At 50.0% G+C, this 26,016-nt stretch overlaps 34 non-coding genes across 34 annotated transcripts; all 34 read left to right on the top strand.

Annotated features, from left to right (window-relative positions):
- Positions 1-517: 517 nt before the first annotated feature.
- On the top strand, positions 518-590 carry Trnaf-gaa (transfer RNA phenylalanine (anticodon GAA)). The gene has a single exon. It is a non-coding gene; the product is annotated as a tRNA-Phe (tRNA).
- Positions 591-1,329: 739 nt separating this feature from the next.
- Trnas-cga (transfer RNA serine (anticodon CGA)) lies at positions 1,330-1,411 on the top strand. Its single transcript has one exon. It is a non-coding gene; the product is annotated as a tRNA-Ser (tRNA).
- Positions 1,412-2,101: 690 nt separating this feature from the next.
- On the top strand, positions 2,102-2,183 carry Trnas-uga (transfer RNA serine (anticodon UGA)). Its single transcript has one exon. It is a non-coding gene; the product is annotated as a tRNA-Ser (tRNA).
- A 596-nt stretch (positions 2,184-2,779) lies between these two features.
- Trnaf-gaa (transfer RNA phenylalanine (anticodon GAA)) lies at positions 2,780-2,852 on the top strand. Its single transcript has one exon. It is a non-coding gene; the product is annotated as a tRNA-Phe (tRNA).
- Positions 2,853-3,591: 739 nt separating this feature from the next.
- Positions 3,592-3,673, top strand: Trnas-cga (transfer RNA serine (anticodon CGA)). The gene has a single exon. It is a non-coding gene; the product is annotated as a tRNA-Ser (tRNA).
- A 690-nt stretch (positions 3,674-4,363) lies between these two features.
- Trnas-uga (transfer RNA serine (anticodon UGA)) lies at positions 4,364-4,445 on the top strand. The gene has a single exon. It is a non-coding gene; the product is annotated as a tRNA-Ser (tRNA).
- A 596-nt stretch (positions 4,446-5,041) lies between these two features.
- On the top strand, positions 5,042-5,114 carry Trnaf-gaa (transfer RNA phenylalanine (anticodon GAA)). Its single transcript has one exon. It is a non-coding gene; the product is annotated as a tRNA-Phe (tRNA).
- A 739-nt stretch (positions 5,115-5,853) lies between these two features.
- On the top strand, positions 5,854-5,935 carry Trnas-cga (transfer RNA serine (anticodon CGA)). Its single transcript has one exon. It is a non-coding gene; the product is annotated as a tRNA-Ser (tRNA).
- Positions 5,936-6,625: 690 nt separating this feature from the next.
- Trnas-uga (transfer RNA serine (anticodon UGA)) lies at positions 6,626-6,707 on the top strand. Its single transcript has one exon. It is a non-coding gene; the product is annotated as a tRNA-Ser (tRNA).
- Positions 6,708-7,303: 596 nt separating this feature from the next.
- Positions 7,304-7,376, top strand: Trnaf-gaa (transfer RNA phenylalanine (anticodon GAA)). The gene has a single exon. It is a non-coding gene; the product is annotated as a tRNA-Phe (tRNA).
- A 739-nt stretch (positions 7,377-8,115) lies between these two features.
- Trnas-cga (transfer RNA serine (anticodon CGA)) lies at positions 8,116-8,197 on the top strand. Its single transcript has one exon. It is a non-coding gene; the product is annotated as a tRNA-Ser (tRNA).
- A 690-nt stretch (positions 8,198-8,887) lies between these two features.
- Trnas-uga (transfer RNA serine (anticodon UGA)) lies at positions 8,888-8,969 on the top strand. Its single transcript has one exon. It is a non-coding gene; the product is annotated as a tRNA-Ser (tRNA).
- Positions 8,970-9,565: 596 nt separating this feature from the next.
- On the top strand, positions 9,566-9,638 carry Trnaf-gaa (transfer RNA phenylalanine (anticodon GAA)). Its single transcript has one exon. It is a non-coding gene; the product is annotated as a tRNA-Phe (tRNA).
- Positions 9,639-10,377: 739 nt separating this feature from the next.
- Trnas-cga (transfer RNA serine (anticodon CGA)) lies at positions 10,378-10,459 on the top strand. Its single transcript has one exon. It is a non-coding gene; the product is annotated as a tRNA-Ser (tRNA).
- Positions 10,460-11,149: 690 nt separating this feature from the next.
- Trnas-uga (transfer RNA serine (anticodon UGA)) lies at positions 11,150-11,231 on the top strand. Its single transcript has one exon. It is a non-coding gene; the product is annotated as a tRNA-Ser (tRNA).
- A 596-nt stretch (positions 11,232-11,827) lies between these two features.
- Trnaf-gaa (transfer RNA phenylalanine (anticodon GAA)) lies at positions 11,828-11,900 on the top strand. Its single transcript has one exon. It is a non-coding gene; the product is annotated as a tRNA-Phe (tRNA).
- Positions 11,901-12,639: 739 nt separating this feature from the next.
- Trnas-cga (transfer RNA serine (anticodon CGA)) lies at positions 12,640-12,721 on the top strand. Its single transcript has one exon. It is a non-coding gene; the product is annotated as a tRNA-Ser (tRNA).
- A 690-nt stretch (positions 12,722-13,411) lies between these two features.
- Positions 13,412-13,493, top strand: Trnas-uga (transfer RNA serine (anticodon UGA)). The gene has a single exon. It is a non-coding gene; the product is annotated as a tRNA-Ser (tRNA).
- Positions 13,494-14,089: 596 nt separating this feature from the next.
- Positions 14,090-14,162, top strand: Trnaf-gaa (transfer RNA phenylalanine (anticodon GAA)). The gene has a single exon. It is a non-coding gene; the product is annotated as a tRNA-Phe (tRNA).
- A 739-nt stretch (positions 14,163-14,901) lies between these two features.
- Trnas-cga (transfer RNA serine (anticodon CGA)) lies at positions 14,902-14,983 on the top strand. Its single transcript has one exon. It is a non-coding gene; the product is annotated as a tRNA-Ser (tRNA).
- Positions 14,984-15,673: 690 nt separating this feature from the next.
- Trnas-uga (transfer RNA serine (anticodon UGA)) lies at positions 15,674-15,755 on the top strand. Its single transcript has one exon. It is a non-coding gene; the product is annotated as a tRNA-Ser (tRNA).
- A 596-nt stretch (positions 15,756-16,351) lies between these two features.
- On the top strand, positions 16,352-16,424 carry Trnaf-gaa (transfer RNA phenylalanine (anticodon GAA)). Its single transcript has one exon. It is a non-coding gene; the product is annotated as a tRNA-Phe (tRNA).
- Positions 16,425-17,163: 739 nt separating this feature from the next.
- Positions 17,164-17,245, top strand: Trnas-cga (transfer RNA serine (anticodon CGA)). The gene has a single exon. It is a non-coding gene; the product is annotated as a tRNA-Ser (tRNA).
- Positions 17,246-17,935: 690 nt separating this feature from the next.
- Trnas-uga (transfer RNA serine (anticodon UGA)) lies at positions 17,936-18,017 on the top strand. The gene has a single exon. It is a non-coding gene; the product is annotated as a tRNA-Ser (tRNA).
- Positions 18,018-18,613: 596 nt separating this feature from the next.
- On the top strand, positions 18,614-18,686 carry Trnaf-gaa (transfer RNA phenylalanine (anticodon GAA)). The gene has a single exon. It is a non-coding gene; the product is annotated as a tRNA-Phe (tRNA).
- Positions 18,687-19,425: 739 nt separating this feature from the next.
- Trnas-cga (transfer RNA serine (anticodon CGA)) lies at positions 19,426-19,507 on the top strand. Its single transcript has one exon. It is a non-coding gene; the product is annotated as a tRNA-Ser (tRNA).
- Positions 19,508-20,197: 690 nt separating this feature from the next.
- Trnas-uga (transfer RNA serine (anticodon UGA)) lies at positions 20,198-20,279 on the top strand. Its single transcript has one exon. It is a non-coding gene; the product is annotated as a tRNA-Ser (tRNA).
- A 596-nt stretch (positions 20,280-20,875) lies between these two features.
- On the top strand, positions 20,876-20,948 carry Trnaf-gaa (transfer RNA phenylalanine (anticodon GAA)). The gene has a single exon. It is a non-coding gene; the product is annotated as a tRNA-Phe (tRNA).
- Positions 20,949-21,687: 739 nt separating this feature from the next.
- On the top strand, positions 21,688-21,769 carry Trnas-cga (transfer RNA serine (anticodon CGA)). Its single transcript has one exon. It is a non-coding gene; the product is annotated as a tRNA-Ser (tRNA).
- Positions 21,770-22,459: 690 nt separating this feature from the next.
- Positions 22,460-22,541, top strand: Trnas-uga (transfer RNA serine (anticodon UGA)). The gene has a single exon. It is a non-coding gene; the product is annotated as a tRNA-Ser (tRNA).
- A 596-nt stretch (positions 22,542-23,137) lies between these two features.
- Trnaf-gaa (transfer RNA phenylalanine (anticodon GAA)) lies at positions 23,138-23,210 on the top strand. Its single transcript has one exon. It is a non-coding gene; the product is annotated as a tRNA-Phe (tRNA).
- A 739-nt stretch (positions 23,211-23,949) lies between these two features.
- On the top strand, positions 23,950-24,031 carry Trnas-cga (transfer RNA serine (anticodon CGA)). Its single transcript has one exon. It is a non-coding gene; the product is annotated as a tRNA-Ser (tRNA).
- A 690-nt stretch (positions 24,032-24,721) lies between these two features.
- On the top strand, positions 24,722-24,803 carry Trnas-uga (transfer RNA serine (anticodon UGA)). The gene has a single exon. It is a non-coding gene; the product is annotated as a tRNA-Ser (tRNA).
- Positions 24,804-25,399: 596 nt separating this feature from the next.
- Trnaf-gaa (transfer RNA phenylalanine (anticodon GAA)) lies at positions 25,400-25,472 on the top strand. Its single transcript has one exon. It is a non-coding gene; the product is annotated as a tRNA-Phe (tRNA).
- Positions 25,473-26,016: the final 544 nt, after the last annotated feature.

The raw sequence follows: 26,016 nt of genomic DNA, 5'->3' as shown, positions 1-26,016 counted from the left end.
ATTTGATCCATGGCGCAGCGTTACAGTCGCGCCCAGAAGCCGCAGCTCATCTCCCCGTCTCACAGCCGCCCACCAGGTGTTAGTACAAGTGTCGCCTCACTGGGCAGTGCAGACGTGTCCATTTTAGCTTGCAGACGATGACGTATAGCCATTCATGAGCTAACGCAAGTCGAATGTTTTACCGCGTGTATCTGCTAGGTACTGCCTCTTATACGGTGGAGAGGCTCACTCCTCCTTGTGTCTCGTTCGCTGCACACGAGTTGCCCCTGGCATCGATATAGCACGGGTTTTCTAGCGCCAGCGTGGCGTCACGTGAATTCAGCGAAGTCAATATTACACGAATCGAGTCGACATGTTTGCTTTTAACGATGATGGAAGCAGAAGAAATGTGTGTGGAACTTCGCTGCATCGGATGCTCGCGTTTCAGCGTCCCTGTGTCTTATCAGACGAAGGTGACTGTGAAAGTGGCAACGAGACAGAGTTCACGAACACATGCAAACTGCAAACCTCAGCGTCAGCCGAAATAGCTCAGTTGGGAGAGCGTTAGACTGAAGATCTAAAGGTCCCTGGTTCGATCCCGGGTTTCGGCACGTATTCATTTTGATGCGACGCCCATGGAATTGCTCTGCGTTTGCGATAATGCAACTACCGCTGACAACAAAAATGACTCTCTCCTGTAGCTGTTCTGGTTGCCTAGTGCATGCCATAAGAGGAACTCACTAGACAACTAACTCCCTTAGAAGCAAAAGAATCAAAAAAGTCCTACCGACTGCGTTTCCTTTTTCTGTCAGGTGGTGAAGAAGGTCTTCAACGGAACCGTGAAATGAGCGAAAACGTGGGAAACATTGCATTCGAAATTCTTGTGAATTTTCCAACTGGCCAGTGAGGGTCGACTAAACACGTAAATTCTCTGCTCCAACGTATGAGCCGTAACGACTGCTGTAATTTGTTGTTGCATCGTGTGTCAGCAGTCTTCGATAGTGTGTTACGAGCTTAGCGCGATAAGTCTGTAGACAGCATTCAGGCGACGTTTTATTAGTAACTGCTCCATGCAGCGATTGCACAACAGTAAAGGACATGAGTGAATGTATCGTGGGGGGTTTCGCAGCCTCGTGCGAGCCCGGACAGCTCAGTCGGTGGAGCATAGGGCTTTTTAACCTAAGGGTCCAGGGTTCAAGTCCCTGTGTCGGCGGAAATTTTAATACTTTGGTAGCGATTCGTCTGGTAGCGGTGGAAACGCTACGGAAAATAATGCAGCTACGCCGTCTTCTGACACCACAGTGCTTGAAACGTTAGCAGTTGCATGTGTCGGCAGAACCCGCGCTAGCGGCAGTCGTGGCCGAGTGGTTAAGGCGTCTGACTCGAAATCAGATTCTCTCTGGGAGCGTAGGTTCGAGTCCTACCGGCTGCGTGCGATTTTGTGTAAAGAGGAGCAAAAATTTTCGCACACACGTGACATGCGTGGGCGAATGCGGGTGCAAACCAGTGACGCCATTCTCAACAAGACGAAAATTTCCGTTTAAGAATACTGAGTTTCGCGACGACCGCTTCTTACTGTGGTTATCGGTTGACCTCGCACTGACGCTGGGACTGCAGAAAGCCGTCGCTGAGATCGTGAGTACACAGATGTGCTTGAAAGTGTTGGACAGAGCGAACATTCATTTCTTTTTAAGAATCGCAATTCAATCATTCGAGTGCGGCAAAAGCAGTGGTGCAGCGTTTCTTTTCTTATGATCTCGCAGCTGCTTGGAAGTATGTCCATCGTTTAAGACGACAGAAAAGTAGCGTCAGCGGTGCGTCAGTGGGAAGTCGGTGAAGTCGCCATTGGAGCCATAAGCCAGCAATTACGACATGCGAATCACTCGGACACCACGCAGCTGTACGATAATGCTCGTGCGTGGGCCCGCATAGCTCAGTCGGCAGAGCGGTAGGTTTTCAATCAAATGGTCCTGGGTTCAAGTCCCTGTCTGGGCGAAAATTATTACATTTTGGAAACGGCCAATGGAAACCTTACAGAAATGAGTGAGGCCACGCCGCTTTCTGCCATCAGATTGCTTCTAAAGATGGCAGTTTCCGTTGTCGGGAGACATTTCCGCCACCAGCAGTCGTGGCCGAGTGGTTAAGGCGTCTGACTTGAAATCAGATTCCCTCTGGGAGCGTAGGTTCGAGTCGTGCCGACTGCGAAAATTTTCTCGCTCTCACAAGATGAACGTTCAGTTGCGTCACTACTAAACACGTGGGTCACCAGCAATGTGCAGTGTTATTTGATCCATGGCGCAGCGTTACAGTCGCGCCCAGAAGCCGCAGCTCATCTCCCCGTCTCACAGCCGCCCACCAGGTGTTAGTACAAGTGTCGCCTCACTGGGCAGTGCAGACGTGTCCATTTTAGCTTGCAGACGATGACGTATAGCCATTCATGAGCTAACGCAAGTCGAATGTTTTACCGCGTGTATCTGCTAGGTACTGCCTCTTATACGGTGGAGAGGCTCACTCCTCCTTGTGTCTCGTTCGCTGCACACGAGTTGCCCCTGGCATCGATATAGCACGGGTTTTCTAGCGCCAGCGTGGCGTCACGTGAATTCAGCGAAGTCAATATTACACGAATCGAGTCGACATGTTTGCTTTTAACGATGATGGAAGCAGAAGAAATGTGTGTGGAACTTCGCTGCATCGGATGCTCGCGTTTCAGCGTCCCTGTGTCTTATCAGACGAAGGTGACTGTGAAAGTGGCAACGAGACAGAGTTCACGAACACATGCAAACTGCAAACCTCAGCGTCAGCCGAAATAGCTCAGTTGGGAGAGCGTTAGACTGAAGATCTAAAGGTCCCTGGTTCGATCCCGGGTTTCGGCACGTATTCATTTTGATGCGACGCCCATGGAATTGCTCTGCGTTTGCGATAATGCAACTACCGCTGACAACAAAAATGACTCTCTCCTGTAGCTGTTCTGGTTGCCTAGTGCATGCCATAAGAGGAACTCACTAGACAACTAACTCCCTTAGAAGCAAAAGAATCAAAAAAGTCCTACCGACTGCGTTTCCTTTTTCTGTCAGGTGGTGAAGAAGGTCTTCAACGGAACCGTGAAATGAGCGAAAACGTGGGAAACATTGCATTCGAAATTCTTGTGAATTTTCCAACTGGCCAGTGAGGGTCGACTAAACACGTAAATTCTCTGCTCCAACGTATGAGCCGTAACGACTGCTGTAATTTGTTGTTGCATCGTGTGTCAGCAGTCTTCGATAGTGTGTTACGAGCTTAGCGCGATAAGTCTGTAGACAGCATTCAGGCGACGTTTTATTAGTAACTGCTCCATGCAGCGATTGCACAACAGTAAAGGACATGAGTGAATGTATCGTGGGGGGTTTCGCAGCCTCGTGCGAGCCCGGACAGCTCAGTCGGTGGAGCATAGGGCTTTTTAACCTAAGGGTCCAGGGTTCAAGTCCCTGTGTCGGCGGAAATTTTAATACTTTGGTAGCGATTCGTCTGGTAGCGGTGGAAACGCTACGGAAAATAATGCAGCTACGCCGTCTTCTGACACCACAGTGCTTGAAACGTTAGCAGTTGCATGTGTCGGCAGAACCCGCGCTAGCGGCAGTCGTGGCCGAGTGGTTAAGGCGTCTGACTCGAAATCAGATTCTCTCTGGGAGCGTAGGTTCGAGTCCTACCGGCTGCGTGCGATTTTGTGTAAAGAGGAGCAAAAATTTTCGCACACACGTGACATGCGTGGGCGAATGCGGGTGCAAACCAGTGACGCCATTCTCAACAAGACGAAAATTTCCGTTTAAGAATACTGAGTTTCGCGACGACCGCTTCTTACTGTGGTTATCGGTTGACCTCGCACTGACGCTGGGACTGCAGAAAGCCGTCGCTGAGATCGTGAGTACACAGATGTGCTTGAAAGTGTTGGACAGAGCGAACATTCATTTCTTTTTAAGAATCGCAATTCAATCATTCGAGTGCGGCAAAAGCAGTGGTGCAGCGTTTCTTTTCTTATGATCTCGCAGCTGCTTGGAAGTATGTCCATCGTTTAAGACGACAGAAAAGTAGCGTCAGCGGTGCGTCAGTGGGAAGTCGGTGAAGTCGCCATTGGAGCCATAAGCCAGCAATTACGACATGCGAATCACTCGGACACCACGCAGCTGTACGATAATGCTCGTGCGTGGGCCCGCATAGCTCAGTCGGCAGAGCGGTAGGTTTTCAATCAAATGGTCCTGGGTTCAAGTCCCTGTCTGGGCGAAAATTATTACATTTTGGAAACGGCCAATGGAAACCTTACAGAAATGAGTGAGGCCACGCCGCTTTCTGCCATCAGATTGCTTCTAAAGATGGCAGTTTCCGTTGTCGGGAGACATTTCCGCCACCAGCAGTCGTGGCCGAGTGGTTAAGGCGTCTGACTTGAAATCAGATTCCCTCTGGGAGCGTAGGTTCGAGTCGTGCCGACTGCGAAAATTTTCTCGCTCTCACAAGATGAACGTTCAGTTGCGTCACTACTAAACACGTGGGTCACCAGCAATGTGCAGTGTTATTTGATCCATGGCGCAGCGTTACAGTCGCGCCCAGAAGCCGCAGCTCATCTCCCCGTCTCACAGCCGCCCACCAGGTGTTAGTACAAGTGTCGCCTCACTGGGCAGTGCAGACGTGTCCATTTTAGCTTGCAGACGATGACGTATAGCCATTCATGAGCTAACGCAAGTCGAATGTTTTACCGCGTGTATCTGCTAGGTACTGCCTCTTATACGGTGGAGAGGCTCACTCCTCCTTGTGTCTCGTTCGCTGCACACGAGTTGCCCCTGGCATCGATATAGCACGGGTTTTCTAGCGCCAGCGTGGCGTCACGTGAATTCAGCGAAGTCAATATTACACGAATCGAGTCGACATGTTTGCTTTTAACGATGATGGAAGCAGAAGAAATGTGTGTGGAACTTCGCTGCATCGGATGCTCGCGTTTCAGCGTCCCTGTGTCTTATCAGACGAAGGTGACTGTGAAAGTGGCAACGAGACAGAGTTCACGAACACATGCAAACTGCAAACCTCAGCGTCAGCCGAAATAGCTCAGTTGGGAGAGCGTTAGACTGAAGATCTAAAGGTCCCTGGTTCGATCCCGGGTTTCGGCACGTATTCATTTTGATGCGACGCCCATGGAATTGCTCTGCGTTTGCGATAATGCAACTACCGCTGACAACAAAAATGACTCTCTCCTGTAGCTGTTCTGGTTGCCTAGTGCATGCCATAAGAGGAACTCACTAGACAACTAACTCCCTTAGAAGCAAAAGAATCAAAAAAGTCCTACCGACTGCGTTTCCTTTTTCTGTCAGGTGGTGAAGAAGGTCTTCAACGGAACCGTGAAATGAGCGAAAACGTGGGAAACATTGCATTCGAAATTCTTGTGAATTTTCCAACTGGCCAGTGAGGGTCGACTAAACACGTAAATTCTCTGCTCCAACGTATGAGCCGTAACGACTGCTGTAATTTGTTGTTGCATCGTGTGTCAGCAGTCTTCGATAGTGTGTTACGAGCTTAGCGCGATAAGTCTGTAGACAGCATTCAGGCGACGTTTTATTAGTAACTGCTCCATGCAGCGATTGCACAACAGTAAAGGACATGAGTGAATGTATCGTGGGGGGTTTCGCAGCCTCGTGCGAGCCCGGACAGCTCAGTCGGTGGAGCATAGGGCTTTTTAACCTAAGGGTCCAGGGTTCAAGTCCCTGTGTCGGCGGAAATTTTAATACTTTGGTAGCGATTCGTCTGGTAGCGGTGGAAACGCTACGGAAAATAATGCAGCTACGCCGTCTTCTGACACCACAGTGCTTGAAACGTTAGCAGTTGCATGTGTCGGCAGAACCCGCGCTAGCGGCAGTCGTGGCCGAGTGGTTAAGGCGTCTGACTCGAAATCAGATTCTCTCTGGGAGCGTAGGTTCGAGTCCTACCGGCTGCGTGCGATTTTGTGTAAAGAGGAGCAAAAATTTTCGCACACACGTGACATGCGTGGGCGAATGCGGGTGCAAACCAGTGACGCCATTCTCAACAAGACGAAAATTTCCGTTTAAGAATACTGAGTTTCGCGACGACCGCTTCTTACTGTGGTTATCGGTTGACCTCGCACTGACGCTGGGACTGCAGAAAGCCGTCGCTGAGATCGTGAGTACACAGATGTGCTTGAAAGTGTTGGACAGAGCGAACATTCATTTCTTTTTAAGAATCGCAATTCAATCATTCGAGTGCGGCAAAAGCAGTGGTGCAGCGTTTCTTTTCTTATGATCTCGCAGCTGCTTGGAAGTATGTCCATCGTTTAAGACGACAGAAAAGTAGCGTCAGCGGTGCGTCAGTGGGAAGTCGGTGAAGTCGCCATTGGAGCCATAAGCCAGCAATTACGACATGCGAATCACTCGGACACCACGCAGCTGTACGATAATGCTCGTGCGTGGGCCCGCATAGCTCAGTCGGCAGAGCGGTAGGTTTTCAATCAAATGGTCCTGGGTTCAAGTCCCTGTCTGGGCGAAAATTATTACATTTTGGAAACGGCCAATGGAAACCTTACAGAAATGAGTGAGGCCACGCCGCTTTCTGCCATCAGATTGCTTCTAAAGATGGCAGTTTCCGTTGTCGGGAGACATTTCCGCCACCAGCAGTCGTGGCCGAGTGGTTAAGGCGTCTGACTTGAAATCAGATTCCCTCTGGGAGCGTAGGTTCGAGTCCTGCCGACTGCGAAAATTTTCTCGCTCTCACAAGATGAACGTTCAGTTGCGTCACTACTAAACACGTGGGTCACCAGCAATGTGCAGTGTTATTTGATCCATGGCGCAGCGTTACAGTCGCGCCCAGAAGCCGCAGCTCATCTCCCCGTCTCACAGCCGCCCACCAGGTGTTAGTACAAGTGTCGCCTCACTGGGCAGTGCAGACGTGTCCATTTTAGCTTGCAGACGATGACGTATAGCCATTCATGAGCTAACGCAAGTCGAATGTTTTACCGCGTGTATCTGCTAGGTACTGCCTCTTATACGGTGGAGAGGCTCACTCCTCCTTGTGTCTCGTTCGCTGCACACGAGTTGCCCCTGGCATCGATATAGCACGGGTTTTCTAGCGCCAGCGTGGCGTCACGTGAATTCAGCGAAGTCAATATTACACGAATCGAGTCGACATGTTTGCTTTTAACGATGATGGAAGCAGAAGAAATGTGTGTGGAACTTCGCTGCATCGGATGCTCGCGTTTCAGCGTCCCTGTGTCTTATCAGACGAAGGTGACTGTGAAAGTGGCAACGAGACAGAGTTCACGAACACATGCAAACTGCAAACCTCAGCGTCAGCCGAAATAGCTCAGTTGGGAGAGCGTTAGACTGAAGATCTAAAGGTCCCTGGTTCGATCCCGGGTTTCGGCACGTATTCATTTTGATGCGACGCCCATGGAATTGCTCTGCGTTTGCGATAATGCAACTACCGCTGACAACAAAAATGACTCTCTCCTGTAGCTGTTCTGGTTGCCTAGTGCATGCCATAAGAGGAACTCACTAGACAACTAACTCCCTTAGAAGCAAAAGAATCAAAAAAGTCCTACCGACTGCGTTTCCTTTTTCTGTCAGGTGGTGAAGAAGGTCTTCAACGGAACCGTGAAATGAGCGAAAACGTGGGAAACATTGCATTCGAAATTCTTGTGAATTTTCCAACTGGCCAGTGAGGGTCGACTAAACACGTAAATTCTCTGCTCCAACGTATGAGCCGTAACGACTGCTGTAATTTGTTGTTGCATCGTGTGTCAGCAGTCTTCGATAGTGTGTTACGAGCTTAGCGCGATAAGTCTGTAGACAGCATTCAGGCGACGTTTTATTAGTAACTGCTCCATGCAGCGATTGCACAACAGTAAAGGACATGAGTGAATGTATCGTGGGGGGTTTCGCAGCCTCGTGCGAGCCCGGACAGCTCAGTCGGTGGAGCATAGGGCTTTTTAACCTAAGGGTCCAGGGTTCAAGTCCCTGTGTCGGCGGAAATTTTAATACTTTGGTAGCGATTCGTCTGGTAGCGGTGGAAACGCTACGGAAAATAATGCAGCTACGCCGTCTTCTGACACCACAGTGCTTGAAACGTTAGCAGTTGCATGTGTCGGCAGAACCCGCGCTAGCGGCAGTCGTGGCCGAGTGGTTAAGGCGTCTGACTCGAAATCAGATTCTCTCTGGGAGCGTAGGTTCGAGTCCTACCGGCTGCGTGCGATTTTGTGTAAAGAGGAGCAAAAATTTTCGCACACACGTGACATGCGTGGGCGAATGCGGGTGCAAACCAGTGACGCCATTCTCAACAAGACGAAAATTTCCGTTTAAGAATACTGAGTTTCGCGACGACCGCTTCTTACTGTGGTTATCGGTTGACCTCGCACTGACGCTGGGACTGCAGAAAGCCGTCGCTGAGATCGTGAGTACACAGATGTGCTTGAAAGTGTTGGACAGAGCGAACATTCATTTCTTTTTAAGAATCGCAATTCAATCATTCGAGTGCGGCAAAAGCAGTGGTGCAGCGTTTCTTTTCTTATGATCTCGCAGCTGCTTGGAAGTATGTCCATCGTTTAAGACGACAGAAAAGTAGCGTCAGCGGTGCGTCAGTGGGAAGTCGGTGAAGTCGCCATTGGAGCCATAAGCCAGCAATTACGACATGCGAATCACTCGGACACCACGCAGCTGTACGATAATGCTCGTGCGTGGGCCCGCATAGCTCAGTCGGCAGAGCGGTAGGTTTTCAATCAAATGGTCCTGAGTTCAAGTCCCTGTCTGGGCGAAAATTATTACATTTTGGAAACGGCCAATGGAAACCTTACAGAAATGAGTGAGGCCACGCCGCTTTCTGCCATCAGATTGCTTCTAAAGATGGCAGTTTCCGTTGTCGGGAGACATTTCCGCCACCAGCAGTCGTGGCCGAGTGGTTAAGGCGTCTGACTTGAAATCAGATTCCCTCTGGGAGCGTAGGTTCGAGTCGTGCCGACTGCGAAAATTTTCTCGCTCTCACAAGATGAACGTTCAGTTGCGTCACTACTAAACACGTGGGTCACCAGCAATGTGCAGTGTTATTTGATCCATGGCGCAGCGTTACAGTCGCGCCCAGAAGCCGCAGCTCATCTCCCCGTCTCACAGCCGCCCACCAGGTGTTAGTACAAGTGTCGCCTCACTGGGCAGTGCAGACGTGTCCATTTTAGCTTGCAGACGATGACGTATAGCCATTCATGAGCTAACGCAAGTCGAATGTTTTACCGCGTGTATCTGCTAGGTACTGCCTCTTATACGGTGGAGAGGCTCACTCCTCCTTGTGTCTCGTTCGCTGCACACGAGTTGCCCCTGGCATCGATATAGCACGGGTTTTCTAGCGCCAGCGTGGCGTCACGTGAATTCAGCGAAGTCAATATTACACGAATCGAGTCGACATGTTTGCTTTTAACGATGATGGAAGCAGAAGAAATGTGTGTGGAACTTCGCTGCATCGGATGCTCGCGTTTCAGCGTCCCTGTGTCTTATCAGACGAAGGTGACTGTGAAAGTGGCAACGAGACAGAGTTCACGAACACATGCAAACTGCAAACCTCAGCGTCAGCCGAAATAGCTCAGTTGGGAGAGCGTTAGACTGAAGATCTAAAGGTCCCTGGTTCGATCCCGGGTTTCGGCACGTATTCATTTTGATGCGACGCCCATGGAATTGCTCTGCGTTTGCGATAATGCAACTACCGCTGACAACAAAAATGACTCTCTCCTGTAGCTGTTCTGGTTGCCTAGTGCATGCCATAAGAGGAACTCACTAGACAACTAACTCCCTTAGAAGCAAAAGAATCAAAAAAGTCCTACCGACTGCGTTTCCTTTTTCTGTCAGGTGGTGAAGAAGGTCTTCAACGGAACCGTGAAATGAGCGAAAACGTGGGAAACATTGCATTCGAAATTCTTGTGAATTTTCCAACTGGCCAGTGAGGGTCGACTAAACACGTAAATTCTCTGCTCCAACGTATGAGCCGTAACGACTGCTGTAATTTGTTGTTGCATCGTGTGTCAGCAGTCTTCGATAGTGTGTTACGAGCTTAGCGCGATAAGTCTGTAGACAGCATTCAGGCGACGTTTTATTAGTAACTGCTCCATGCAGCGATTGCACAACAGTAAAGGACATGAGTGAATGTATCGTGGGGGGTTTCGCAGCCTCGTGCGAGCCCGGACAGCTCAGTCGGTGGAGCATAGGGCTTTTTAACCTAAGGGTCCAGGGTTCAAGTCCCTGTGTCGGCGGAAATTTTAATACTTTGGTAGCGATTCGTCTGGTAGCGGTGGAAACGCTACGGAAAATAATGCAGCTACGCCGTCTTCTGACACCACAGTGCTTGAAACGTTAGCAGTTGCATGTGTCGGCAGAACCCGCGCTAGCGGCAGTCGTGGCCGAGTGGTTAAGGCGTCTGACTCGAAATCAGATTCTCTCTGGGAGCGTAGGTTCGAGTCCTACCGGCTGCGTGCGATTTTGTGTAAAGAGGAGCAAAAATTTTCGCACACACGTGACATGCGTGGGCGAATGCGGGTGCAAACCAGTGACGCCATTCTCAACAAGACGAAAATTTCCGTTTAAGAATACTGAGTTTCGCGACGACCGCTTCTTACTGTGGTTATCGGTTGACCTCGCACTGACGCTGGGACTGCAGAAAGCCGTCGCTGAGATCGTGAGTACACAGATGTGCTTGAAAGTGTTGGACAGAGCGAACATTCATTTCTTTTTAAGAATCGCAATTCAATCATTCGAGTGCGGCAAAAGCAGTGGTGCAGCGTTTCTTTTCTTATGATCTCGCAGCTGCTTGGAAGTATGTCCATCGTTTAAGACGACAGAAAAGTAGCGTCAGCGGTGCGTCAGTGGGAAGTCGGTGAAGTCGCCATTGGAGCCATAAGCCAGCAATTACGACATGCGAATCACTCGGACACCACGCAGCTGTACGATAATGCTCGTGCGTGGGCCCGCATAGCTCAGTCGGCAGAGCGGTAGGTTTTCAATCAAATGGTCCTGGGTTCAAGTCCCTGTCTGGGCGAAAATTATTACATTTTGGAAACGGCCAATGGAAACCTTACAGAAATGAGTGAGGCCACGCCGCTTTCTGCCATCAGATTGCTTCTAAAGATGGCAGTTTCCGTTGTCGGGAGACATTTCCGCCACCAGCAGTCGTGGCCGAGTGGTTAAGGCGTCTGACTTGAAATCAGATTCCCTCTGGGAGCGTAGGTTCGAGTCGTGCCGACTGCGAAAATTTTCTCGCTCTCACAAGATGAACGTTCAGTTGCGTCACTACTAAACACGTGGGTCACCAGCAATGTGCAGTGTTATTTGATCCATGGCGCAGCGTTACAGTCGCGCCCAGAAGCCGCAGCTCATCTCCCCGTCTCACAGCCGCCCACCAGGTGTTAGTACAAGTGTCGCCTCACTGGGCAGTGCAGACGTGTCCATTTTAGCTTGCAGACGATGACGTATAGCCATTCATGAGCTAACGCAAGTCGAATGTTTTACCGCGTGTATCTGCTAGGTACTGCCTCTTATACGGTGGAGAGGCTCACTCCTCCTTGTGTCTCGTTCGCTGCACACGAGTTGCCCCTGGCATCGATATAGCACGGGTTTTCTAGCGCCAGCGTGGCGTCACGTGAATTCAGCGAAGTCAATATTACACGAATCGAGTCGACATGTTTGCTTTTAACGATGATGGAAGCAGAAGAAATGTGTGTGGAACTTCGCTGCATCGGATGCTCGCGTTTCAGCGTCCCTGTGTCTTATCAGACGAAGGTGACTGTGAAAGTGGCAACGAGACAGAGTTCACGAACACATGCAAACTGCAAACCTCAGCGTCAGCCGAAATAGCTCAGTTGGGAGAGCGTTAGACTGAAGATCTAAAGGTCCCTGGTTCGATCCCGGGTTTCGGCACGTATTCATTTTGATGCGACGCCCATGGAATTGCTCTGCGTTTGCGATAATGCAACTACCGCTGACAACAAAAATGACTCTCTCCTGTAGCTGTTCTGGTTGCCTAGTGCATGCCATAAGAGGAACTCACTAGACAACTAACTCCCTTAGAAGCAAAAGAATCAAAAAAGTCCTACCGACTGCGTTTCCTTTTTCTGTCAGGTGGTGAAGAAGGTCTTCAACGGAACCGTGAAATGAGCGAAAACGTGGGAAACATTGCATTCGAAATTCTTGTGAATTTTCCAACTGGCCAGTGAGGGTCGACTAAACACGTAAATTCTCTGCTCCAACGTATGAGCCGTAACGACTGCTGTAATTTGTTGTTGCATCGTGTGTCAGCAGTCTTCGATAGTGTGTTACGAGCTTAGCGCGATAAGTCTGTAGACAGCATTCAGGCGACGTTTTATTAGTAACTGCTCCATGCAGCGATTGCACAACAGTAAAGGACATGAGTGAATGTATCGTGGGGGGTTTCGCAGCCTCGTGCGAGCCCGGACAGCTCAGTCGGTGGAGCATAGGGCTTTTTAACCTAAGGGTCCAGGGTTCAAGTCCCTGTGTCGGCGGAAATTTTAATACTTTGGTAGCGATTCGTCTGGTAGCGGTGGAAACGCTACGGAAAATAATGCAGCTACGCCGTCTTCTGACACCACAGTGCTTGAAACGTTAGCAGTTGCATGTGTCGGCAGAACCCGCGCTAGCGGCAGTCGTGGCCGAGTGGTTAAGGCGTCTGACTCGAAATCAGATTCTCTCTGGGAGCGTAGGTTCGAGTCCTACCGGCTGCGTGCGATTTTGTGTAAAGAGGAGCAAAAATTTTCGCACACACGTGACATGCGTGGGCGAATGCGGGTGCAAACCAGTGACGCCATTCTCAACAAGACGAAAATTTCCGTTTAAGAATACTGAGTTTCGCGACGACCGCTTCTTACTGTGGTTATCGGTTGACCTCGCACTGACGCTGGGACTGCAGAAAGCCGTCGCTGAGATCGTGAGTACACAGATGTGCTTGAAAGTGTTGGACAGAGCGAACATTCATTTCTTTTTAAGAATCGCAATTCAATCATTCGAGTGCGGCAAAAGCAGTGGTGCAGCGTTTCTTTTCTTATGATCTCGCAGCTGCTTGGAAGTATGTCCATCGTTTAAGACGACAGAAAAGTAGCGTCAGCGGTGCGTCAGTGGGAAGTCGGTGAAGTCGCCATTGGAGCCATAAGCCAGCAATTACGACATGCGAATCACTCGGACACCACGCAGCTGTACGATAATGCTCGTGCGTGGGCCCGCATAGCTCAGTCGGCAGAGCGGTAGGTTTTCAATCAAATGGTCCTGGGTTCAAGTCCCTGTCTGGGCGAAAATTATTACATTTTGGAAACGGCCAATGGAAACCTTACAGAAATGAGTGAGGCCACGCCGCTTTCTGCCATCAGATTGCTTCTAAAGATGGCAGTTTCCGTTGTCGGGAGACATTTCCGCCACCAGCAGTCGTGGCCGAGTGGTTAAGGCGTCTGACTTGAAATCAGATTCCCTCTGGGAGCGTAGGTTCGAGTCCTGCCGACTGCGAAAATTTTCTCGCTCTCACAAGATGAACGTTCAGTTGCGTCACTACTAAACACGTGGGTCACCAGCAATGTGCAGTGTTATTTGATCCATGGCGCAGCGTTACAGTCGCGCCCAGAAGCCGCAGCTCATCTCCCCGTCTCACAGCCGCCCACCAGGTGTTAGTACAAGTGTCGCCTCACTGGGCAGTGCAGACGTGTCCATTTTAGCTTGCAGACGATGACGTATAGCCATTCATGAGCTAACGCAAGTCGAATGTTTTACCGCGTGTATCTGCTAGGTACTGCCTCTTATACGGTGGAGAGGCTCACTCCTCCTTGTGTCTCGTTCGCTGCACACGAGTTGCCCCTGGCATCGATATAGCACGGGTTTTCTAGCGCCAGCGTGGCGTCACGTGAATTCAGCGAAGTCAATATTACACGAATCGAGTCGACATGTTTGCTTTTAACGATGATGGAAGCAGAAGAAATGTGTGTGGAACTTCGCTGCATCGGATGCTCGCCTTTCAGCGTCCCTGTGTCTTATCAGACGAAGGTGACTGTGAAAGTGGCAACGAGACAGAGTTCACGAACACATGCAAACTGCAAACCTCAGCGTCAGCCGAAATAGCTCAGTTGGGAGAGCGTTAGACTGAAGATCTAAAGGTCCCTGGTTCGATCCCGGGTTTCGGCACGTATTCATTTTGATGCGACGCCCATGGAATTGCTCTGCGTTTGCGATAATGCAACTACCGCTGACAACAAAAATGACTCTCTCCTGTAGCTGTTCTGGTTGCCTAGTGCATGCCATAAGAGGAACTCACTAGACAACTAACTCCCTTAGAAGCAAAAGAATCAAAAAAGTCCTACCGACTGCGTTTCCTTTTTCTGTCAGGTGGTGAAGAAGGTCTTCAACGGAACCGTGAAATGAGCGAAAACGTGGGAAACATTGCATTCGAAATTCTTGTGAATTTTCCAACTGGCCAGTGAGGGTCGACTAAACACGTAAATTCTCTGCTCCAACGTATGAGCCGTAACGACTGCTGTAATTTGTTGTTGCATCGTGTGTCAGCAGTCTTCGATAGTGTGTTACGAGCTTAGCGCGATAAGTCTGTAGACAGCATTCAGGCGACGTTTTATTAGTAACTGCTCCATGCAGCGATTGCACAACAGTAAAGGACATGAGTGAATGTATCGTGGGGGGTTTCGCAGCCTCGTGCGAGCCCGGACAGCTCAGTCGGTGGAGCATAGGGCTTTTTAACCTAAGGGTCCAGGGTTCAAGTCCCTGTGTCGGCGGAAATTTTAATACTTTGGTAGCGATTCGTCTGGTAGCGGTGGAAACGCTACGGAAAATAATGCAGCTACGCCGTCTTCTGACACCACAGTGCTTGAAACGTTAGCAGTTGCATGTGTCGGCAGAACCCGCGCTAGCGGCAGTCGTGGCCGAGTGGTTAAGGCGTCTGACTCGAAATCAGATTCTCTCTGGGAGCGTAGGTTCGAGTCCTACCGGCTGCGTGCGATTTTGTGTAAAGAGGAGCAAAAATTTTCGCACACACGTGACATGCGTGGGCGAATGCGGGTGCAAACCAGTGACGCCATTCTCAACAAGACGAAAATTTCCGTTTAAGAATACTGAGTTTCGCGACGACCGCTTCTTACTGTGGTTATCGGTTGACCTCGCACTGACGCTGGGACTGCAGAAAGCCGTCGCTGAGATCGTGAGTACACAGATGTGCTTGAAAGTGTTGGACAGAGCGAACATTCATTTCTTTTTAAGAATCGCAATTCAATCATTCGAGTGCGGCAAAAGCAGTGGTGCAGCGTTTCTTTTCTTATGATCTCGCAGCTGCTTGGAAGTATGTCCATCGTTTAAGACGACAGAAAAGTAGCGTCAGCGGTGCGTCAGTGGGAAGTCGGTGAAGTCGCCATTGGAGCCATAAGCCAGCAATTACGACATGCGAATCACTCGGACACCACGCAGCTGTACGATAATGCTCGTGCGTGGGCCCGCATAGCTCAGTCGGCAGAGCGGTAGGTTTTCAATCAAATGGTCCTGGGTTCAAGTCCCTGTCTGGGCGAAAATTATTACATTTTGGAAACGGCCAATGGAAACCTTACAGAAATGAGTGAGGCCACGCCGCTTTCTGCCATCAGATTGCTTCTAAAGATGGCAGTTTCCGTTGTCGGGAGACATTTCCGCCACCAGCAGTCGTGGCCGAGTGGTTAAGGCGTCTGACTTGAAATCAGATTCCCTCTGGGAGCGTAGGTTCGAGTCCTGCCGACTGCGAAAATTTTCTCGCTCTCACAAGATGAACGTTCAGTTGCGTCACTACTAAACACGTGGGTCACCAGCAATGTGCAGTGTTATTTGATCCATGGCGCAGCGTTACAGTCGCGCCCAGAAGCCGCAGCTCATCTCCCCGTCTCACAGCCGCCCACCAGGTGTTAGTACAAGTGTCGCCTCACTGGGCAGTGCAGACGTGTCCATTTTAGCTTGCAGACGATGACGTATAGCCATTCATGAGCTAACGCAAGTCGAATGTTTTACCGCGTGTATCTGCTAGGTACTGCCTCTTATACGGTGGAGAGGCTCACTCCTCCTTGTGTCTCGTTCGCTGCACACGAGTTGCCCCTGGCATCGATATAGCACGGGTTTTCTAGCGCCAGCGTGGCGTCACGTGAATTCAGCGAAGTCAATATTACACGAATCGAGTCGACATGTTTGCTTTTAACGATGATGGAAGCAGAAGAAATGTGTGTGGAACTTCGCTGCATCGGATGCTCGCCTTTCAGCGTCCCTGTGTCTTATCAGACGAAGGTGACTGTGAAAGTGGCAACGAGACAGAGTTCACGAACACATGCAAACTGCAAACCTCAGCGTCAGCCGAAATAGCTCAGTTGGGAGAGCGTTAGACTGAAGATCTAAAGGTCCCTGGTTCGATCCCGGGTTTCGGCACGTATTCATTTTGATGCGACGCCCATGGAATTGCTCTGCGTTTGCGATAATGCAACTACCGCTGACAACAAAAATGACTCTCTCCTGTAGCTGTTCTGGTTGCCTAGTGCATGCCATAAGAGGAACTCACTAGACAACTAACTCCCTTAGAAGCAAAAGAATCAAAAAAGTCCTACCGACTGCGTTTCCTTTTTCTGTCAGGTGGTGAAGAAGGTCTTCAACGGAACCGTGAAATGAGCGAAAACGTGGGAAACATTGCATTCGAAATTCTTGTGAATTTTCCAACTGGCCAGTGAGGGTCGACTAAACACGTAAATTCTCTGCTCCAACGTATGAGCCGTAACGACTGCTGTAATTTGTTGTTGCATCGTGTGTCAGCAGTCTTCGATAGTGTGTTACGAGCTTAGCGCGATAAGTCTGTAGACAGCATTCAGGCGACGTTTTATTAGTAACTGCTCCATGCAGCGATTGCACAACAGTAAAGGACATGAGTGAATGTATCGTGGGGGGTTTCGCAGCCTCGTGCGAGCCCGGACAGCTCAGTCGGTGGAGCATAGGGCTTTTTAACCTAAGGGTCCAGGGTTCAAGTCCCTGTGTCGGCGGAAATTTTAATACTTTGGTAGCGATTCGTCTGGTAGCGGTGGAAACGCTACGGAAAATAATGCAGCTACGCCGTCTTCTGACACCACAGTGCTTGAAACGTTAGCAGTTGCATGTGTCGGCAGAACCCGCGCTAGCGGCAGTCGTGGCCGAGTGGTTAAGGCGTCTGACTCGAAATCAGATTCTCTCTGGGAGCGTAGGTTCGAGTCCTACCGGCTGCGTGCGATTTTGTGTAAAGAGGAGCAAAAATTTTCGCACACACGTGACATGCGTGGGCGAATGCGGGTGCAAACCAGTGACGCCATTCTCAACAAGACGAAAATTTCCGTTTAAGAATACTGAGTTTCGCGACGACCGCTTCTTACTGTGGTTATCGGTTGACCTCGCACTGACGCTGGGACTGCAGAAAGCCGTCGCTGAGATCGTGAGTACACAGATGTGCTTGAAAGTGTTGGACAGAGCGAACATTCATTTCTTTTTAAGAATCGCAATTCAATCATTCGAGTGCGGCAAAAGCAGTGGTGCAGCGTTTCTTTTCTTATGATCTCGCAGCTGCTTGGAAGTATGTCCATCGTTTAAGACGACAGAAAAGTAGCGTCAGCGGTGCGTCAGTGGGAAGTCGGTGAAGTCGCCATTGGAGCCATAAGCCAGCAATTACGACATGCGAATCACTCGGACACCACGCAGCTGTACGATAATGCTCGTGCGTGGGCCCGCATAGCTCAGTCGGCAGAGCGGTAGGTTTTCAATCAAATGGTCCTGGGTTCAAGTCCCTGTCTGGGCGAAAATTATTACATTTTGGAAACGGCCAATGGAAACCTTACAGAAATGAGTGAGGCCACGCCGCTTTCTGCCATCAGATTGCTTCTAAAGATGGCAGTTTCCGTTGTCGGGAGACATTTCCGCCACCAGCAGTCGTGGCCGAGTGGTTAAGGCGTCTGACTTGAAATCAGATTCCCTCTGGGAGCGTAGGTTCGAGTCCTGCCGACTGCGAAAATTTTCTCGCTCTCACAAGATGAACGTTCAGTTGCGTCACTACTAAACACGTGGGTCACCAGCAATGTGCAGTGTTATTTGATCCATGGCGCAGCGTTACAGTCGCGCCCAGAAGCCGCAGCTCATCTCCCCGTCTCACAGCCGCCCACCAGGTGTTAGTACAAGTGTCGCCTCACTGGGCAGTGCAGACGTGTCCATTTTAGCTTGCAGACGATGACGTATAGCCATTCATGAGCTAACGCAAGTCGAATGTTTTACCGCGTGTATCTGCTAGGTACTGCCTCTTATACGGTGGAGAGGCTCACTCCTCCTTGTGTCTCGTTCGCTGCACACGAGTTGCCCCTGGCATCGATATAGCACGGGTTTTCTAGCGCCAGCGTGGCGTCACGTGAATTCAGCGAAGTCAATATTACACGAATCGAGTCGACATGTTTGCTTTTAACGATGATGGAAGCAGAAGAAATGTGTGTGGAACTTCGCTGCATCGGATGCTCGCCTTTCAGCGTCCCTGTGTCTTATCAGACGAAGGTGACTGTGAAAGTGGCAACGAGACAGAGTTCACGAACACATGCAAACTGCAAACCTCAGCGTCAGCCGAAATAGCTCAGTTGGGAGAGCGTTAGACTGAAGATCTAAAGGTCCCTGGTTCGATCCCGGGTTTCGGCACGTATTCATTTTGATGCGACGCCCATGGAATTGCTCTGCGTTTGCGATAATGCAACTACCGCTGACAACAAAAATGACTCTCTCCTGTAGCTGTTCTGGTTGCCTAGTGCATGCCATAAGAGGAACTCACTAGACAACTAACTCCCTTAGAAGCAAAAGAATCAAAAAAGTCCTACCGACTGCGTTTCCTTTTTCTGTCAGGTGGTGAAGAAGGTCTTCAACGGAACCGTGAAATGAGCGAAAACGTGGGAAACATTGCATTCGAAATTCTTGTGAATTTTCCAACTGGCCAGTGAGGGTCGACTAAACACGTAAATTCTCTGCTCCAACGTATGAGCCGTAACGACTGCTGTAATTTGTTGTTGCATCGTGTGTCAGCAGTCTTCGATAGTGTGTTACGAGCTTAGCGCGATAAGTCTGTAGACAGCATTCAGGCGACGTTTTATTAGTAACTGCTCCATGCAGCGATTGCACAACAGTAAAGGACATGAGTGAATGTATCGTGGGGGGTTTCGCAGCCTCGTGCGAGCCCGGACAGCTCAGTCGGTGGAGCATAGGGCTTTTTAACCTAAGGGTCCAGGGTTCAAGTCCCTGTGTCGGCGGAAATTTTAATACTTTGGTAGCGATTCGTCTGGTAGCGGTGGAAACGCTACGGAAAATAATGCAGCTACGCCGTCTTCTGACACCACAGTGCTTGAAACGTTAGCAGTTGCATGTGTCGGCAGAACCCGCGCTAGCGGCAGTCGTGGCCGAGTGGTTAAGGCGTCTGACTCGAAATCAGATTCTCTCTGGGAGCGTAGGTTCGAGTCCTACCGGCTGCGTGCGATTTTGTGTAAAGAGGAGCAAAAATTTTCGCACACACGTGACATGCGTGGGCGAATGCGGGTGCAAACCAGTGACGCCATTCTCAACAAGACGAAAATTTCCGTTTAAGAATACTGAGTTTCGCGACGACCGCTTCTTACTGTGGTTATCGGTTGACCTCGCACTGACGCTGGGACTGCAGAAAGCCGTCGCTGAGATCGTGAGTACACAGATGTGCTTGAAAGTGTTGGACAGAGCGAACATTCATTTCTTTTTAAGAATCGCAATTCAATCATTCGAGTGCGGCAAAAGCAGTGGTGCAGCGTTTCTTTTCTTATGATCTCGCAGCTGCTTGGAAGTATGTCCATCGTTTAAGACGACAGAAAAGTAGCGTCAGCGGTGCGTCAGTGGGAAGTCGGTGAAGTCGCCATTGGAGCCATAAGCCAGCAATTACGACATGCGAATCACTCGGACACCACGCAGCTGTACGATAATGCTCGTGCGTGGGCCCGCATAGCTCAGTCGGCAGAGCGGTAGGTTTTCAATCAAATGGTCCTGGGTTCAAGTCCCTGTCTGGGCGAAAATTATTACATTTTGGAAACGGCCAATGGAAACCTTACAGAAATGAGTGAGGCCACGCCGCTTTCTGCCATCAGATTGCTTCTAAAGATGGCAGTTTCCGTTGTCGGGAGACATTTCCGCCACCAGCAGTCGTGGCCGAGTGGTTAAGGCGTCTGACTTGAAATCAGATTCCCTCTGGGAGCGTAGGTTCGAGTCCTGCCGACTGCGAAAATTTTCTCGCTCTCACAAGATGAACGTTCAGTTGCGTCACTACTAAACACGTGGGTCACCAGCAATGTGCAGTGTTATTTGATCCATGGCGCAGCGTTACAGTCGCGCCCAGAAGCCGCAGCTCATCTCCCCGTCTCACAGCCGCCCACCAGGTGTTAGTACAAGTGTCGCCTCACTGGGCAGTGCAGACGTGTCCATTTTAGCTTGCAGACGATGACGTATAGCCATTCATGAGCTAACGCAAGTCGAATGTTTTACCGCGTGTATCTGCTAGGTACTGCCTCTTATACGGTGGAGAGGCTCACTCCTCCTTGTGTCTCGTTCGCTGCACACGAGTTGCCCCTGGCATCGATATAGCACGGGTTTTCTAGCGCCAGCGTGGCGTCACGTGAATTCAGCGAAGTCAATATTACACGAATCGAGTCGACATGTTTGCTTTTAACGATGATGGAAGCAGAAGAAATGTGTGTGGAACTTCGCTGCATCGGATGCTCGCGTTTCAGCGTCCCTGTGTCTTATCAGACGAAGGTGACTGTGAAAGTGGCAACGAGACAGAGTTCACGAACACATGCAAACTGCGAACCTCAGCGTCAGCCGAAATAGCTCAGTTGGGAGAGCGTTAGACTGAAGATCTAAAGGTCCCTGGTTCGATCCCGGGTTTCGGCACGTATTCATTTTGATGCGACGCCCATGGAATTGCTCTGCGTTTGCGATAATGCAACTACCGCTGACAACAAAAATGACTCTCTCCTGTAGCTGTTCTGGTTGCCTAGTGCATGCCATAAGAGGAACTCACTAGACAACTAACTCCCTTAGAAGCAAAAGAATCAAAAAAGTCCTACCGACTGCGTTTCCTTTTTCTGTCAGGTGGTGAAGAAGGTCTTCAACGGAACCGTGAAATGAGCGAAAACGTGGGAAACATTGCATTCGAAATTCTTGTGAATTTTCCAACTGGCCAGTGAGGGTCGACTAAACACGTAAATTCTCTGCTCCAACGTATGAGCCGTAACGACTGCTGTAATTTGTTGTTGCATCGTGTGTCAGCAGTCTTCGATAGTGTGTTACGAGCTTAGCGCGATAAGTCTGTAGACAGCATTCAGGCGACGTTTTATTAGTAACTGCTCCATGCAGCGATTGCACAACAGTAAAGGACATGAGTGAATGTATCGTGGGGGGTTTCGCAGCCTCGTGCGAGCCCGGACAGCTCAGTCGGTGGAGCATAGGGCTTTTTAACCTAAGGGTCCAGGGTTCAAGTCCCTGTGTCGGCGGAAATTTTAATACTTTGGTAGCGATTCGTCTGGTAGCGGTGGAAACGCTACGGAAAATAATGCAGCTACGCCGTCTTCTGACACCACAGTGCTTGAAACGTTAGCAGTTGCATGTGTCGGCAGAACCCGCGCTAGCGGCAGTCGTGGCCGAGTGGTTAAGGCGTCTGACTCGAAATCAGATTCTCTCTGGGAGCGTAGGTTCGAGTCCTACCGGCTGCGTGCGATTTTGTGTAAAGAGGAGCAAAAATTTTCGCACACACGTGACATGCGTGGGCGAATGCGGGTGCAAACCAGTGACGCCATTCTCAACAAGACGAAAATTTCCGTTTAAGAATACTGAGTTTCGCGACGACCGCTTCTTACTGTGGTTATCGGTTGACCTCGCACTGACGCTGGGACTGCAGAAAGCCGTCGCTGAGATCGTGAGTACACAGATGTGCTTGAAAGTGTTGGACAGAGCGAACATTCATTTCTTTTTAAGAATCGCAATTCAATCATTCGAGTGCGGCAAAAGCAGTGGTGCAGCGTTTCTTTTCTTATGATCTCGCAGCTGCTTGGAAGTATGTCCATCGTTTAAGACGACAGAAAAGTAGCGTCAGCGGTGCGTCAGTGGGAAGTCGGTGAAGTCGCCATTGGAGCCATAAGCCAGCAATTACGACATGCGAATCACTCGGACACCACGCAGCTGTACGATAATGCTCGTGCGTGGGCCCGCATAGCTCAGTCGGCAGAGCGGTAGGTTTTCAATCAAATGGTCCTGGGTTCAAGTCCCTGTCTGGGCGAAAATTATTACATTTTGGAAACGGCCAATGGAAACCTTACAGAAATGAGTGAGGCCACGCCGCTTTCTGCCATCAGATTGCTTCTAAAGATGGCAGTTTCCGTTGTCGGGAGACATTTCCGCCACCAGCAGTCGTGGCCGAGTGGTTAAGGCGTCTGACTTGAAATCAGATTCCCTCTGGGAGCGTAGGTTCGAGTCCTGCCGACTGCGAAAATTTTCTCGCTCTCACAAGATGAACGTTCAGTTGCGTCACTACTAAACACGTGGGTCACCAGCAATGTGCAGTGTTATTTGATCCATGGCGCAGCGTTACAGTCGCGCCCAGAAGCCGCAGCTCATCTCCCCGTCTCACAGCCGCCCACCAGGTGTTAGTACAAGTGTCGCCTCACTGGGCAGTGCAGACGTGTCCATTTTAGCTTGCAGACGATGACGTATAGCCATTCATGAGCTAACGCAAGTCGAATGTTTTACCGCGTGTATCTGCTAGGTACTGCCTCTTATACGGTGGAGAGGCTCACTCCTCCTTGTGTCTCGTTCGCTGCACACGAGTTGCCCCTGGCATCGATATAGCACGGGTTTTCTAGCGCCAGCGTGGCGTCACGTGAATTCAGCGAAGTCAATATTACACGAATCGAGTCGACATGTTTGCTTTTAACGATGATGGAAGCAGAAGAAATGTGTGTGGAACTTCGCTGCATCGGATGCTCGCCTTTCAGCGTCCCTGTGTCTTATCAGACGAAGGTGACTGTGAAAGTGGCAACGAGACAGAGTTCACGAACACATGCAAACTGCAAACCTCAGCGTCAGCCGAAATAGCTCAGTTGGGAGAGCGTTAGACTGAAGATCTAAAGGTCCCTGGTTCGATCCCGGGTTTCGGCACGTATTCATTTTGATGCGACGCCCATGGAATTGCTCTGCGTTTGCGATAATGCAACTACCGCTGACAACAAAAATGACTCTCTCCTGTAGCTGTTCTGGTTGCCTAGTGCATGCCATAAGAGGAACTCACTAGACAACTAACTCCCTTAGAAGCAAAAGAATCAAAAAAGTCCTACCGACTGCGTTTCCTTTTTCTGTCAGGTGGTGAAGAAGGTCTTCAACGGAACCGTGAAATGAGCGAAAACGTGGGAAACATTGCATTCGAAATTCTTGTGAATTTTCCAACTGGCCAGTGAGGGTCGACTAAACACGTAAATTCTCTGCTCCAACGTATGAGCCGTAACGACTGCTGTAATTTGTTGTTGCATCGTGTGTCAGCAGTCTTCGATAGTGTGTTACGAGCTTAGCGCGATAAGTCTGTAGACAGCATTCAGGCGACGTTTTATTAGTAACTGCTCCATGCAGCGATTGCACAACAGTAAAGGACATGAGTGAATGTATCGTGGGGGGTTTCGCAGCCTCGTGCGAGCCCGGACAGCTCAGTCGGTGGAGCATAGGGCTTTTTAACCTAAGGGTCCAGGGTTCAAGTCCCTGTGTCGGCGGAAATTTTAATACTTTGGTAGCGATTCGTCTGGTAGCGGTGGAAACGCTACGGAAAATAATGCAGCTACGCCGTCTTCTGACACCACAGTGCTTGAAACGTTAGCAGTTGCATGTGTCGGCAGAACCCGCGCTAGCGGCAGTCGTGGCCGAGTGGTTAAGGCGTCTGACTCGAAATCAGATTCTCTCTGGGAGCGTAGGTTCGAGTCCTACCGGCTGCGTGCGATTTTGTGTAAAGAGGAGCAAAAATTTTCGCACACACGTGACATGCGTGGGCGAATGCGGGTGCAAACCAGTGACGCCATTCTCAACAAGACGAAAATTTCCGTTTAAGAATACTGAGTTTCGCGACGACCGCTTCTTACTGTGGTTATCGGTTGACCTCGCACTGACGCTGGGACTGCAGAAAGCCGTCGCTGAGATCGTGAGTACACAGATGTGCTTGAAAGTGTTGGACAGAGCGAACATTCATTTCTTTTTAAGAATCGCAATTCAATCATTCGAGTGCGGCAAAAGCAGTGGTGCAGCGTTTCTTTTCTTATGATCTCGCAGCTGCTTGGAAGTATGTCCATCGTTTAAGACGACAGAAAAGTAGCGTCAGCGGTGCGTCAGTGGGAAGTCGGTGAAGTCGCCATTGGAGCCATAAGCCAGCAATTACGACATGCGAATCACTCGGACACCACGCAGCTGTACGATAATGCTCGTGCGTGGGCCCGCATAGCTCAGTCGGCAGAGCGGTAGGTTTTCAATCAAATGGTCCTGGGTTCAAGTCCCTGTCTGGGCGAAAATTATTACATTTTGGAAACGGCCAATGGAAACCTTACAGAAATGAGTGAGGCCACGCCGCTTTCTGCCATCAGATTGCTTCTAAAGATGGCAGTTTCCGTTGTCGGGAGACATTTCCGCCACCAGCAGTCGTGGCCGAGTGGTTAAGGCGTCTGACTTGAAATCAGATTCCCTCTGGGAGCGTAGGTTCGAGTCGTGCCGACTGCGAAAATTTTCTCGCTCTCACAAGATGAACGTTCAGTTGCGTCACTACTAAACACGTGGGTCACCAGCAATGTGCAGTGTTATTTGATCCATGGCGCAGCGTTACAGTCGCGCCCAGAAGCCGCAGCTCATCTCCCCGTCTCACAGCCGCCCACCAGGTGTTAGTACAAGTGTCGCCTCACTGGGCAGTGCAGACGTGTCCATTTTAGCTTGCAGACGATGACGTATAGCCATTCATGAGCTAACGCAAGTCGAATGTTTTACCGCGTGTATCTGCTAGGTACTGCCTCTTATACGGTGGAGAGGCTCACTCCTCCTTGTGTCTCGTTCGCTGCACACGAGTTGCCCCTGGCATCGATATAGCACGGGTTTTCTAGCGCCAGCGTGGCGTCACGTGAATTCAGCGAAGTCAATATTACACGAATCGAGTCGACATGTTTGCTTTTAACGATGATGGAAGCAGAAGAAATGTGTGTGGAACTTCGCTGCATCGGATGCTCGCGTTTCAGCGTCCCTGTGTCTTATCAGACGAAGGTGACTGTGAAAGTGGCAACGAGACAGAGTTCACGAACACATGCAAACTGCAAACCTCAGCGTCAGCCGAAATAGCTCAGTTGGGAGAGCGTTAGACTGAAGATCTAAAGGTCCCTGGTTCGATCCCGGGTTTCGGCACGTATTCATTTTGATGCGACGCCCATGGAATTGCTCTGCGTTTGCGATAATGCAACTACCGCTGACAACAAAAATGACTCTCTCCTGTAGCTGTTCTGGTTGCCTAGTGCATGCCATAAGAGGAACTCACTAGACAACTAACTCCCTTAGAAGCAAAAGAATCAAAAAAGTCCTACCGACTGCGTTTCCTTTTTCTGTCAGGTGGTGAAGAAGGTCTTCAACGGAACCGTGAAATGAGCGAAAACGTGGGAAACATTGCATTCGAAATTCTTGTGAATTTTCCAACTGGCCAGTGAGGGTCGACTAAACACGTAAATTCTCTGCTCCAACGTATGAGCCGTAACGACTGCTGTAATTTGTTGTTGCATCGTGTGTCAGCAGTCTTCGATAGTGTGTTACGAGCTTAGCGCGATAAGTCTGTAGACAGCATTCAGGCGACGTTTTATTAGTAACTGCTCCATGCAGCGATTGCACAACAGTAAAGGACATGAGTGAATGTATCGTGGGGGGTTTCGCAGCCTCGTGCGAGCCCGGACAGCTCAGT

The sequence above is a fragment of the Schistocerca nitens genome, unplaced genomic scaffold (genome assembly GCF_023898315.1).
Source record: "Schistocerca nitens isolate TAMUIC-IGC-003100 unplaced genomic scaffold, iqSchNite1.1 HiC_scaffold_385, whole genome shotgun sequence".
Lineage (NCBI taxonomy): Eukaryota > Metazoa > Arthropoda > Insecta > Orthoptera > Acrididae > Schistocerca > Schistocerca nitens.
This window is presented reverse-complemented; position numbering and strand designations above follow the sequence as displayed.